Source organism: Pseudopipra pipra, chromosome 11 (assembly GCF_036250125.1).
Source record: "Pseudopipra pipra isolate bDixPip1 chromosome 11, bDixPip1.hap1, whole genome shotgun sequence".
In the NCBI taxonomy this organism is placed as follows: domain Eukaryota; kingdom Metazoa; phylum Chordata; class Aves; order Passeriformes; family Pipridae; genus Pseudopipra; species Pseudopipra pipra.
Window position 1 is genome coordinate 19,306,574 of NC_087559.1, and position 12,741 is coordinate 19,319,314.

Here is a 12,741-nt window from a genome sequence, read left to right on the forward strand (position 1 = left end):
AAGGAGGCTTCAGCCCTTCCCGTGAGCTGTTAAGGTTTCATTTGGCTCCCAGAACCCCTGAATGGTTTGGGTTGGAAATGTGCTGCCATTTCATCAACAAGTGTAGAGCAAAGAATTCCTGGAGAACAGGCTGGAGAGGGATTTTTGGACAAGGGCCTGGAGTGCCAGGGCAAGGGGGAATGGATTCCCACTGCCAGAGGGCAGGGGTAGATGGGGGATTGGGAAGGAATTCTTCCCTGGGAGGATGGCGAGGCCCTGGCACAGGTTTCCCAGAGCAGCTGTGGCTGCCCCTGGATCCCTGGAAGTGTCCAAGGCCAGGTTGGACAGGGCTTGGAGCAACCTGGGCTAGTGGAAGATGTCCCTGCCCAGGGCAGGGGGTGGAATGAGATGAGCTTTAATGTCCCCTCCAACCCAAATCTTTCTGGGATTCTATGAATGAAGCTGCTACACAGAAAATTAGAACCAGCTCTTCCCAGGCTCTGCCTGAGCTGTGTGGGCACAGGACAGGAGCAGAGCTTGGCTGTTCCACATTGCTGAGGAATTCCCTCACTGATGCTCAAAATAAATCTGCTCTTCCTGTCTGAGGAACACCTTGATTTCTAGTCAGCTCCCCTCATCACTTACCCTTCTAGCCCTTTACTGAGCTATTAATGAGAAAACTACATTTTGTTCCATGCATTATAGATGTTTTAATGTTACTAAAATAAAACTCTCCACAAAAAAATATTGCAAATGGGAAATACCAAGTTGTTCTCAGAATACTGTGGGGAAAAATAGATCTGGAGTTTCTGGCAGCTCAGAGTAGAGCATGTGATGGCAGAAGGTGTTAAGAGAAGATCTGTGCACAGGAAAGAGGAGGCAATTATTCCATGTTTACTCTGTGGAGGTGAGGCATCACTGGGAGTGCTGTATCTCGTGTTTGGCTGCAAGCTTTGAAAGGACAGATTAGAGAGGGGGTGATAAATGTGGTAGGAAACATGCACTGCTTTGAATCTTAACCAGAGGGAAGAGGGTGGGTTGTGCTGGAAGAGGGAAGAACACGACAGTCAGTTTTCCAAGCGTTGCAGTAAAGACAATATTGATTGTTCTACAGGACAGCTTGAAGTTGTTCCAGAAAATACAAACTGAATGTTAGGCAAGCCATCCCCACCTCTAACCACAAGCTAAGCAGAGCCAGGGATCCTTCAGGGCTGCAGGGGATCTGCTGCCTGGGGGCCACCCTTCCAGCCAAGGCTCTGATGGAAGGTGTTGGTAACCAGCATTCCAAGGTGCTGGGCTCTGGGTGCTCCAGCATAGGGGCACCCCGAGGGCACTGCAGACACTCCTGCTCTGCAGATTGTAAGAGTGAGTTTAAACAAAGCATCTCTCAAGAGAGATCTAGCTTCACCTTATCCTCATTTGCGTGGCAAGGAGGACTAAATGAGATCGTTCTTGGTCTCTATAGTCCCAGTTTTTATAGACTGACAAAGGTTGCAAAAGCCCTCTAAGATCATCAAGTCCAACCATTAGCCCAACACTGCCAGGTGCAGATATAGCCTATATAATGTTTCTGGAACCCCCAGTAGAAATTAATGGGTGATTAATAGGAAGATAAATGCAAATCAACCCTGAAAAACAGGGAAGGTTATATTTCATTAATCCTCAATAGGTAGAGAAAAGGCCATTCAAATAAGAACTTGATGCAGCAGTACCATGGAGCTCAGAGACTGCTGACATGTCCTTTGGCTTTAACATTCTGAAGGGAACACAAATCCTTCTCACATGTAATGAAAAGATACCATATAAATAGAGTCCTCATGCCATGAACACCACCTGGTTCTTTCATAGGGTTGTTCCCTGGGTTTGAAAGCAGTCAGGAGAGGACATCAAGTCTCACTGAGGGTGCTGGCACTCCGTGGGCTGGGGATTGGCACTCCAGATGCATCTGTACAGTCTGAACTTTCTCTAACCTTAAAAAAGATTCAATACACTGATTATCTGAATCATTCTGAAGTTCAAAGAACAACAAATACCAATCCAGCTTTCTAAATACCTTGTAATTAAGCTGGTTTGTTCCTTGCCTGCTCACAGAGCAGCTCTGAGCAGGGAGCAGGAAGAGGCAGGGGATACTTTCCATGTCATATTCCAGGCTGACTAACACAGCCCCAGGTTTTACTGGCACAGGCCATACACAGCAGTGATGATGCCTGTGAATACAGCTGGATAACACCAGATATTCCCTCTTTCCAGGACTCCAGCTACTCCCTCTGCACAGGGGGAACATGACAGGCTCAGCAGCTTCCTCTGCATCACTGCCTGAGACTGGGTAGCAATACCCACATCCACGTGGGTTCAACTCCTTAGTTGCTGTGGTGTAATGTCCCACCTCCCAGTTTGCCAAATTCAATATACAATCTTACCATGACTTCTGGAACAGAGGACATGGCCTATATCCCTCTAGTTTAAGATTTACTTCTGAGAGTATTTCTGGAAATGGTATATTCAACTATTTCATGTCTCAAGGTCACAGCATTTATTTTGCAACACTTTTCATCAACTGCTCCAGCATTATTTTTTTTTCATTTCTCTTCATATTATCATTTCTATGCGATGCTCTAAAGCTTATTTTGTGAGATTCCAACCTGGTGGTTTTATCACTGACTTACAATGAGCCAGATTTTTACCCTTCATGTGAGGTTACTTTATCTGTGCATGTGTACTTACAACATCCATGTGGGAAGCAAATAATTTCTGTCAGGGTCCTTTTCAGCAGCTCTCCCCACTGCTGGAATTATTTCCAAGGTTAACAGAGATAACTCACCAGTATAACAATAACAACCCGGGCTAGAACTGTGTCTGCAGGGGGGTCACACTTGGGAGCTCAGTTTTGCTCCTGTGTTTGCACTGTGTCCCTGCTGCCTGCACATTGCCTGGGACACAGATTGCTGTGGAGGGATGATGAGAGGGCTGATGGGTCACAGTGTGTCACACTGGGTGTGCTGCACAACCAGACCCCACAGTTTTGCAGGGGATTTGTCAGCAAGAGCTCCAAGGATGTAACTTTATGTCACATTGAGTCAGATCCAGGTGTCCCACAGACACCCAGGCATGAGTCCTTGGGACACAGAGCTGACATCCAAGCTGGGAATCCACACAGTGCAGCCCAGCACAGTCACCTTTCCCCAGCATCACCTCCAGGAGGTGACACTGCTGTCTGCAGGAGGGACACCTAAGCAGGCAGGTGCTTCAGGTGGGACATCAGTAACAAACTCTGAATAATGCTGCATGTGTTTGCCCTGCTCTGGGAAGAATAATCTGCATTTCCAGTCAGATTAAGCTCCACAGGAATTCTGGGGAAGAGCAGCTAATGTGGGTCTGTTATCTGACAGTAAACAACATCTTTCTCAGTAGTTAAGTCAGAGCCAAACTTGTATAACCCTCCCTCCTCCTCCTTCCCAGTGTCACCTTCCCTGTGAGGGGAAAGCTGGGCACTTCCAGCATCAGCCTGGACAGGCTGTACATATAATCATCCTGACTAACTTTAAATAGCAGTAAAGAGTTTACCTATATTTCCTTTTTAAAATAAACTAAATTGGGGAAACCCCTCCAATTACACCCTGACTAGATTTATTACTGGCATTAACCCATTCATCCCACCAGACACCGGGGACCCTTTGTCATTCCTTCTCTCCCCTCTGGGCAGACACTTCACTGTGCAGACAATGCTCCTGAAATCTGTAGGCTGTTACCACTCTGGGATTTATCTCTGGTTTTTTACTGCTCTAGTGTTGTCCTTTCATCCAAAGGGGGGTTTCATGCCCAGCTCCCGCCCTGCTCCTTTGTGTGTCCCTGCAGCAGGGAGGGTGGCAGGGCACAGCTCTTATGTAAGAGCTGCTCTGTGCTTTCTGGGCCACCCGTGGCCCGCAGTGATCTCCATCTGGAAGGCTCCTGCCTCCTGCTGCCCGTGCACACACAGCCTGGACACTGGGGAACCAACAGAAATGTTCCATGAGGGGGGAACAGGGAGCTCAGCTCACAGAGTCCCAGGCTGGTTTGGGCTGGAACAGACCTCAAAGCTCTGCTCCTTCCACCCCCTCCATGGGCTGGAACCTTCCACCAGACCCCTGTGCAGATCAGGGCTGACTGGAAGAAATGCCCACCACCCCATAACCAAGCAATGCCCCTTATTGACTGCTTACAGCAAGAATAAAGGGATAAAACCTGCCATTTCAATAAATTATTTTGCTGCCAGCTCTGCTTGCAATAATGACTTCAGCCCTGGCTACACACTAAGCTTCGAGCAGCTCCGTTCCTCTCATTACTTAACTATATTGCTTTATTCTTGTCTAGAGTTATAATTGCCTGCATTTTTAAATATAAGAATAGCAAAATTTTGTCCTGCTTTTTCCCTGTACTCCACCAGATAGCAATTTTCTGCTGGATTAAACATCTCAATATCCTTCAGGAATAAGTACACACCAACTAATTATTAGGAAAAAAGCTTTGTTGTTTGGTCTTTGAACATAGCAGGAGGCTTTTGAATTACATTCTAAATTTTATGCAGTTAAATATTTTCCATATGGATCTCCTTCTCTTCCCAAAGCCCTGATCTACTATGTAACAGCACTATGCTGAAAAGTTTATGCATTTGAGCAGAACAACTTTAAATGGAACTAATTAAGTAGGCATAATTTTAGATACGTATTTGAGTTCTTGGACGAATCAGGCACAACGATTTTGGTTTCTAAATCTAAATAAATGGGGAAGAAGACAGGGGAAAGTAAACACATATACCAGTGTATCCCAGAGAACAAGTTTTGATGCTTAAATGGCTCAATACTTAAATATCGTTGTGAAAGTCTGTCAAACATCAGATGAAGAAACATATTTTCACTTGAAATACATAATGCTGCTGATGCAATGCACCCAGTGGAACGAGAGTGCCATTTGTGTGGGTAATGAACTGTACTGTATTAACAGTAAAACACTTGTAAATGCAATGCTCTTGGTATAAAACACCAACTTCCATATAGAACTCCAAGAGTTCAGCCTCAGGAACACCACACTGGAGTTATGGCACTGCCCTACCAAGCTGCAGGGAATAAAATAACCCTTGATGTGGGGGATCCTCAGCAGTGCTGTGCTCACACACTGTCAAACCCAGCAGGTTTCTCCTCTTTCTGAGCCCTGCATTGCTCTTCTCCTGCACTACTAATCATCAGGAAAGGGGAATTCTTGATTCCTGGCAGAGCACTCAAATGTTCACATGGGCTAGAAAGCAGTAGTAGTATTATTATTTTAAAGTTTAAAAATGGTTTATTGATCAGTAACTTTCAAACAGTTTCCTCAATAGCCTTAGTCTTTTAAAACCCATTTTCCATGGAAGGGCAGCAGTGCAGCCAGGGAGCTGCTGGGAGCTGCTGGGAGCTGCTGGGAGCTGCTGGGAGCTGCTGGGAGCTGGGTGTCCCAGGCTGTGTCCCTGGGACTCCCACCCCTGTCAGTGTTTTCCATTTGCACTCCCTGCTCAGTGAGATCATGTCACAGACACTGAACTCTGCTCAAACACAGGCTCTATTTTCAGCTCTGCCCTGCTCTGACAGGGGCCTTGGACAAATCATCCCTCTGTGTTCTTCAGCCTTCCAGTGATGAGATAAGGATAATAATTCTGATTTATATCACACGTGCATCCTCAACAACAGAGTTCAAAATGTTTGGTGGTTCCATATCAATTGCTGAAATAGAGCTGTGATCTCCACAGACAACCCCTCTTTCTCTCCTTTCTTCTGCTTTTTGCTCCACCCTAAAATCCAAACAAATAGTTCTCAATTGTTAAGTGTTATAGGTTTTAACATTTCATCCAATGCAATTTATAGAATATGAAAATGTTAAAGTTTACATTATGGGGAGGGCAAATAATAGTATAAAACAGTTGTGAGATGATGGTCTATAAAGTAAAATAGTGAAAAGGGAAGGAGAAGTAACCAATTCCACAAGGGATTGTGAGTTAAATCTGGTTCTTCATGGGGATATGTTTCTGCAAACCCAATCAAAGGCAGTGCTGCAACATAAACTGTTTTACAAGCTTGGTAAGTTAAGTGAAGGGATACCAAGCAAGCAAAACCTCCTTTAATACATAAGACAAGGCTCTTGTCCAAAGAGAGCTACTTGTTAAATGAGTTCTCGTGGTTTCATGTTCAAATTTCACGTTCCAGTGGAAGATCAGAAGCTATTTATGAACTTGGAATAAATGCTCCTGCATTTTTCCCAAGGACCAGGACCCAAGGCACATGGAAATCCCTCAGCTGCAGCAGCCCAGGCACCAGGAGGCCAGCAGCAACCGTGTCCTTTTGTAGGTGCAAAGCCCGGGTGAGCAGTGCCCAGGTGTGCCCACGGACCTGCCCGGTCACACGAACCAGGACATGCTGAGAACAGAAAGACTGAAACTGTTATCCAGGAGGATTTGTCTGTGAGCAGTTGTAGAGTCCCAGAACTCCAGGCTGCAGGGTCTGTGGGAGGGCACACTCCTCCTCCCAGAGCCAGCAGTTGATGGGCTGCTCTGGAGATGGCACTTCCCACCAATCCATCCCTGGCACAGCAGGGACAGGTTTCCACACAGGCTTTGTCACTTTGGGGCTGTATCACCTGAATTCCTGCTGCTAAAGTTTTCAAATAGCAAGTAGAGTCACAGAAGGGATTGGGTTGGGAAGGACCTTAAAGCCACCCCCTGCCACGGGACACCTTCCACCAGAGCAGGTTTCTCCAAGCCCTGCCCAACCTGGAGCAGCACGAGCCAAGGGCTGAGCTGAGTGCAGACACTGAGGCAATGGAAAGTCTGCTCAATTAGGAGCCTGAGCAGCAGGCTAATCAAGATGATAAACAAATCCATATAAATAGATTATTTAGTCACTCACAAGAGGTATAAGTGCACCAATGTATCTGAAGTATTCAAAGAACAGTGACTTAGCAATTACCTGTTCTCAGAGACAACAACATTCCTAACGCTCACTGGCACTGAAAATATTTTAAATTAGCAGTTTTTATTGCCTGAATTCAGCTGCATCATGCACAGTGTTCCCGAGCAGCTGCAGGTGCTGGGGAAAATATTCACTTTAAATATTTTATTTATCGGGACTGAAACAACCTAAAAAATTAATAGCAGACTTAGCACAGTCCTATCTGTTCATGCAGATGGAATGAGAGACATTTACAATGATAAGAGAACTCCTGAAGCACAACTGAAGAGCACGGGACTCCGTGTCACAGGACTTTCTGGGCAGATTCGAGCAGCAAAACAGATTGGCTCCCACAAAGATACCCAATTGTAACCCAAAAGGAAAATGACACAGAATTTAAGGTAACTTTCAATTTTTAAGTTGGACCACTTAGAGGAAACCTTCCTCTCCCTCCTTGCTGTCTCCTCCCAGAGCTTTATTCCACACATCCAGGCTCGCATAAAACTGGGAGATGAAGACTGTTAACATTATTTCCTTTGCCAGGCTCACCATGTTATGCAAACCTACTTATGAAATAAAAGTTGTCTTCTAATTCTCTCTATCTCATTTTCATGCATTGCCCAACACCTTCACTGCTGTGATTCAGAGGCTCCTTCTAAGACATAAAATTATTTTACTTTCAAAGGCTTTCCCCTTCTAATATACTTTTACCTAAACAGAATTCTTTAAGAACTCTCTATAAGAGAATCTTTCTTTCCTCTCTCATCAAAAATTAATTACAACTATTTCTAAATGTTGGCTTGTTAGTCTTTAACTGGAACTATTCCAATGCTCCAGAAGCCTAGAAGTCTTCATCTGGTGAGCCTAAGAGCAAAAAGCTTTGCTTTCTCATGATGAATTTAATTTGGAAAAATGTGAACTGTCCAACTAGACATTCCTGTTTTATAGGTCAGAACCAGAGAATAGTTTGGGTTGAAAGGGACCTCTATAGGTCACCTAGTCCAGCTCCCCTGCAGTACAGAATGGTTCAGATTGCAGAATGGTTTGCCAAATCCCACAAAGAAACTGTTTTTTGTGAATGCTCTACTGGTTCAAAATCTCAAAGTGCTGGTTTTAAAAATGGCAGGACTGAAGGCCCTGTGACAATACACTGGTGACACGTGGAGTCGAGTCACTCACTGTGGGGTTCCCATTGCCTGGAGCAGTGGTTGGTGCTGGTGGCCACTGGGATCACCACAAAGCTCATCCCAGTAAGACACAATTACAGAATTCCAAGCTCACAGAATTCCAACAGTGTTTTATTTAATTAGTAACATTAACTTGCTTTCTGCTGCTGACTTCCATTTCTGAAACCATGACTGCCCCAAGACCTGGCTTTTACCACTGGCATTGTTTCCTGAGAAGAAAGGCTTCACCTTGAAGATTATTTGGCAAGAAGAGTGGGAAAATAAATATTTAAGGTTCTATTCAACAGTGGGTTCTATATATAAAGTGGTTTATTTTATTGCTGAAACCAAAGAGATTTTACTCACGATAGCAATCACTAATCATAACAGCAGGATGCTATTTGAAGATAAGCCCACATGCAAAAGCCAGAATGAGCTGTGACACATTTACAATAGTGTTCTCAAAAGGCTTTCTGCTCTGTAATTCTGCCTGCTTTGTTGTAGAGCACATTCAATGACTTTTAAAATGACATTTGACAGATTTCATGAAAATATGTGTACATCCCAGTACACAGTCCAACTCTATCAAAATAGCAGCACTCACACCTCCTGGGTGAATCAGCAGAAAGACAACAGAGAAAACTCCCTTTGGCAAAATGTTAAGCTCATTTATTGGGGTCTGAATGACAAGGTGTAGTTGTTGAACAAGGCTGCAGAGCTATTTGAATAAATCTGAAGGCCCTGAAACCATCGTTCTTGGGCTGTAAGGGTATTAGTACCCAAATTAAATGCTGTTTGCCAGAAAGCCCTGAATTTACAAGGCTGGGCCCCAGGTGCTGTGCACCATTAGCTGAGCTCACCTGCCCTGGCAGAGGGAAGTGCTGCTGGCAGGTGCACCAAGAGCAGTGCTCAGGGTGTGTGTTTGTGCCCAGGGATGTCGAGGGCAGACAGGAGGTCAGACAGAGGTGGAACAGACACAGAAACCCTGCCCAGTTCTGAAGGAAAACAGCTCACTCAGAAGGTGTCCTGGAATAACAACTGGGGCAGCCCCAGCTCTGCTCTGGGAGCAGGGACAGCAGCCAGGGAATGGCTGGAGCTGTGTCAGGGCAGGCTCAGGTTGGATCTCAGCCAAAGGTTCTTCCCCCAGAGGCTGGTTGGGCACTGCCCAGGCTCCCCAGGGCAGTGGGCACAGCCCCAAGGCTGCCAGAGCTCCAGGAGGGTTTGGATGATCCTCTGAGGGACAGGGTGGGATTGTTGGGGTGTCTGTGCCAGGGGTTGGACTGGATGATCCTTGTGGGTCCCTTCCAGCTCAGGGCATTCTGTGATTCTATTAACATAATTTTTAACAAAGTCACGTATCTAAAGCTCACACATTCCAAACACCTGATATTCCAAAGTTAAACTCAAGACTGTGGCTTTGTGTATTTTCCAAATACACAAACACACTGACTTTCCTGTCTCCCCACCCCATTTAGGAGGGAAACTTCACTGCCCAGTGCCTTCTACACGTACCTACTTCTGGGATTCCCTGCTGGAACTGGAATTCCTCCTGGGAAACACCAGTTGGAAAACACTGAAGTATTTTCACTCTACTTTTAATGTGCTTCAAGGAACAACAGTTTCTGTTATGTTGATCCTGCTGTTTGATAAGTCATTGCACTGAAGGGCTGTCTACACTTTGTACCCAGCTCTGCCAGCCCTGTGACTGGGTGAGGACACAAATCAGCCCAGACCCTTCCTGAGCAGCAGCTGAGTGAGGCTGAAAGGGGAGAACATCATCCACGGGGGGAGTGATCTGTGCCATCACTCCCAAGAATATGAAGCTGGGATTTGCTCAGTCAGATCATGGAGAAAAAACAAACAAACAAACAAAAAACCCAAGACAACCCCAAAATAATATTTTAGATAAGAACATTGTAATAGCCAAGACGTACAAGAGGCACATGGTGGGATTTTTGGGGTGTTCTAGGAGGGCCAGGAGTTGGACTCAATGATCCTCCCTTCCAGCTCAGGGTGTTCTATTCCAGTGTTTGATTATGTGAAACAGAAAACACACACATTTTAACTGATTTCAAAATCGAGGTGTAAACTTACTGTAATAACTGGAAGTAGCTTGTTTAATCTCCCCTGACCCTATTAAAGGAGAATAAATTCCTTCCTGGCACATGCTCTTCCCCTTGAACCCAGGACAGAAACAGTGTCACAGGCTTCACTGCCCAGTAACAATCCCCTCACGGTTCTGACAGGCTCAGATAATGTTCTGACAAAGTAAAATAAGTGTATGAGTGTTATGGGAGGATCTTCTCCTGCCTGATGCCTGAAATCAGATTACATGACACAGAGCATGAAATTCACCTTATTACCTAGCATTGTTTTTTTAACAATGTTGTAAATAAAATTTAAGAAGTTAAGGAAAATATTGTACATCAAATTGTGTGCTATAAACTCACCTCATCAATTAGGTAATTAATTATGGCTCATATGAGCTCTAGTTACATATGAGCCACAGGCCTCAGCATTGACTTTAAGAATGTTTAGAACTAATAAGAAACATTCAGCATTATACCAGCATTTAAAAAGAGGGGGGGAAAGCAGATTTCCTTCACACAATGCACAACTTTCACACTAAAACTGAACTACCATCACTAGTAACATATAAATTGATATCAAAACCCCAAACCCCAGGATCAGAGCTCACTGCCCATCACTGTCTCATGAGGGACAGCAGGCTGTGCGATGGCAAGAGGAAAGGCAAACTCTTAATTACCTCAGTAGGCCTAAGGAATTAAATTAAATTAAATTAAAACTTCCTCCTGGGTGCAAAATATGTTGTTTTCAGGAGGACTGAAAACACTCTGTGCTTTTCACATGAATGTGACTTGCAACCATATGTTCAATCCAAAAAGATCAAGTGTTGAAAAGAATCCTGAAGAAAATTCCTGAAAAGATTTCCAGGCAGTTGATACTGGAAACAAAAATCTTAAGATGGAGATAATTTACCCAAAGGTACAAAACTTATGGATTTAAAAAAATGAAAACGCACAATTTCAAGTAGATAAGATACATGGAGTGACTTTTAAAAGAATAAGTCAATAATTTTCGTATTAAACTGGCATTTCTGATCATTTTAATATAAAAATGTAATTTAATGCTTAATATTATTATTATTACTACCATCACTCACTTCTGGAGCCCACACAGAGGCAGGAAAGCGAGTGCTGTGAGATACCACTTCCCACATCGTTCACAGAATTGTTACCTACACTTAAACAATACTTTAACATGATTTTTAAGTGTCAGGTAACCACAGTTCCTTTAAAAAAAGAGCCCATAAAATAACCACATGGAAAATACGGTCACTCATTAAAACTGGGAAAAAGAACCCCCCAGCTGAGAAGAGCAGGGTCTGGCTCTTAGAGCCCAGGTCAGGTCTAAGATATATATTTTCTTACCTAAGCTTAACACATTTGCTACAGTGTTGATGGCATAAGAGGATTTCAGATTATTAGCAGTGTTCCTTTTTAAAAAAACCAAATCTGAACTCTTACAATTGAAGTTTCAGTAATGGTTCAGCTTTACTCCCATTATGGTTTTCGTTGTATTTTTTTAATGGACGTGGAAGTTACTAAAGACATGGAACAGAGAACGTGAGAAGGGACAGAAGCCTCATTGAAACACACTTTGGTACATTTGGCACATTAGACTTCAGCAAAACAAAGCTGATTTACCCTTTTCTGATATTATATCTTCTCTAGTCTTTGTCCTTAAACAACACATATATGTTTTGCAAGGAGCTCACCAGGGGAAGCTGCTGCTTCTTGAGGCTGATGACATCCACTCAGAACAAACTGGGATTCAGATTTTCAGGATGAATGGGGCACGTTGGTCACAGGGAAGGGCTGATACTGTGCTAAAACCTGCTTAAAATACTGGTCTGTTTAACAAAAGCCAGGGGGCAAATCTCAGTGCTGTGCCCGAGGGGCAGGGGGAGAACACGGCCCCTTTTGTGGTTCATGTACCACAGTCACTTACCATCATTCACTTGATGAAAAGGCAGGGGAAGAAGCTGGGTTTTGTACAGTTTTGCACTTGCTGAGATGTTCAGGTGCAAATGTGAGGTGTGTTACCCCCCAGGCTGAGTTTGCCAGAGCTCCCATGAACGGATAGCACACTGACCCCTCCAGGTATGGTGTTAATTTGGTATGGAGAGGATTCCCTCCACATTAAGGTGTCCAGAAACAGACAGCAAATAAACAAATAGATTCTCTTGGAAAGCAGCATGCCCAGAACCAAGTAGTCAGCCACCAAAAAAACCCAGCAACACCAACAAAACCCCCACAAAACACTCTAGTGACCTTTAAACATCTCCAGTAGACCAATATTTCTACAACACTATCAAAATAATCCTTCAGTTCAGCTGCTTATTCGGAACCCACTCCTGGCATTCCAAGGAGGATGTTTAGCCTTAAATATTTGGGTACTTGCTGAAAATATTTCTTTGTTTGGCAGTTTTATTAATTTTCCTCCCATGCAAGAACCAGCTGGCACTGAGAATGCACCAGCTGGGGTCAGATGCTCAGGACAACAGAGTTCTGTTTTCTTCAGAAGAGATACTTAATTGTTCTTCAGTCAAAGACTGTTTT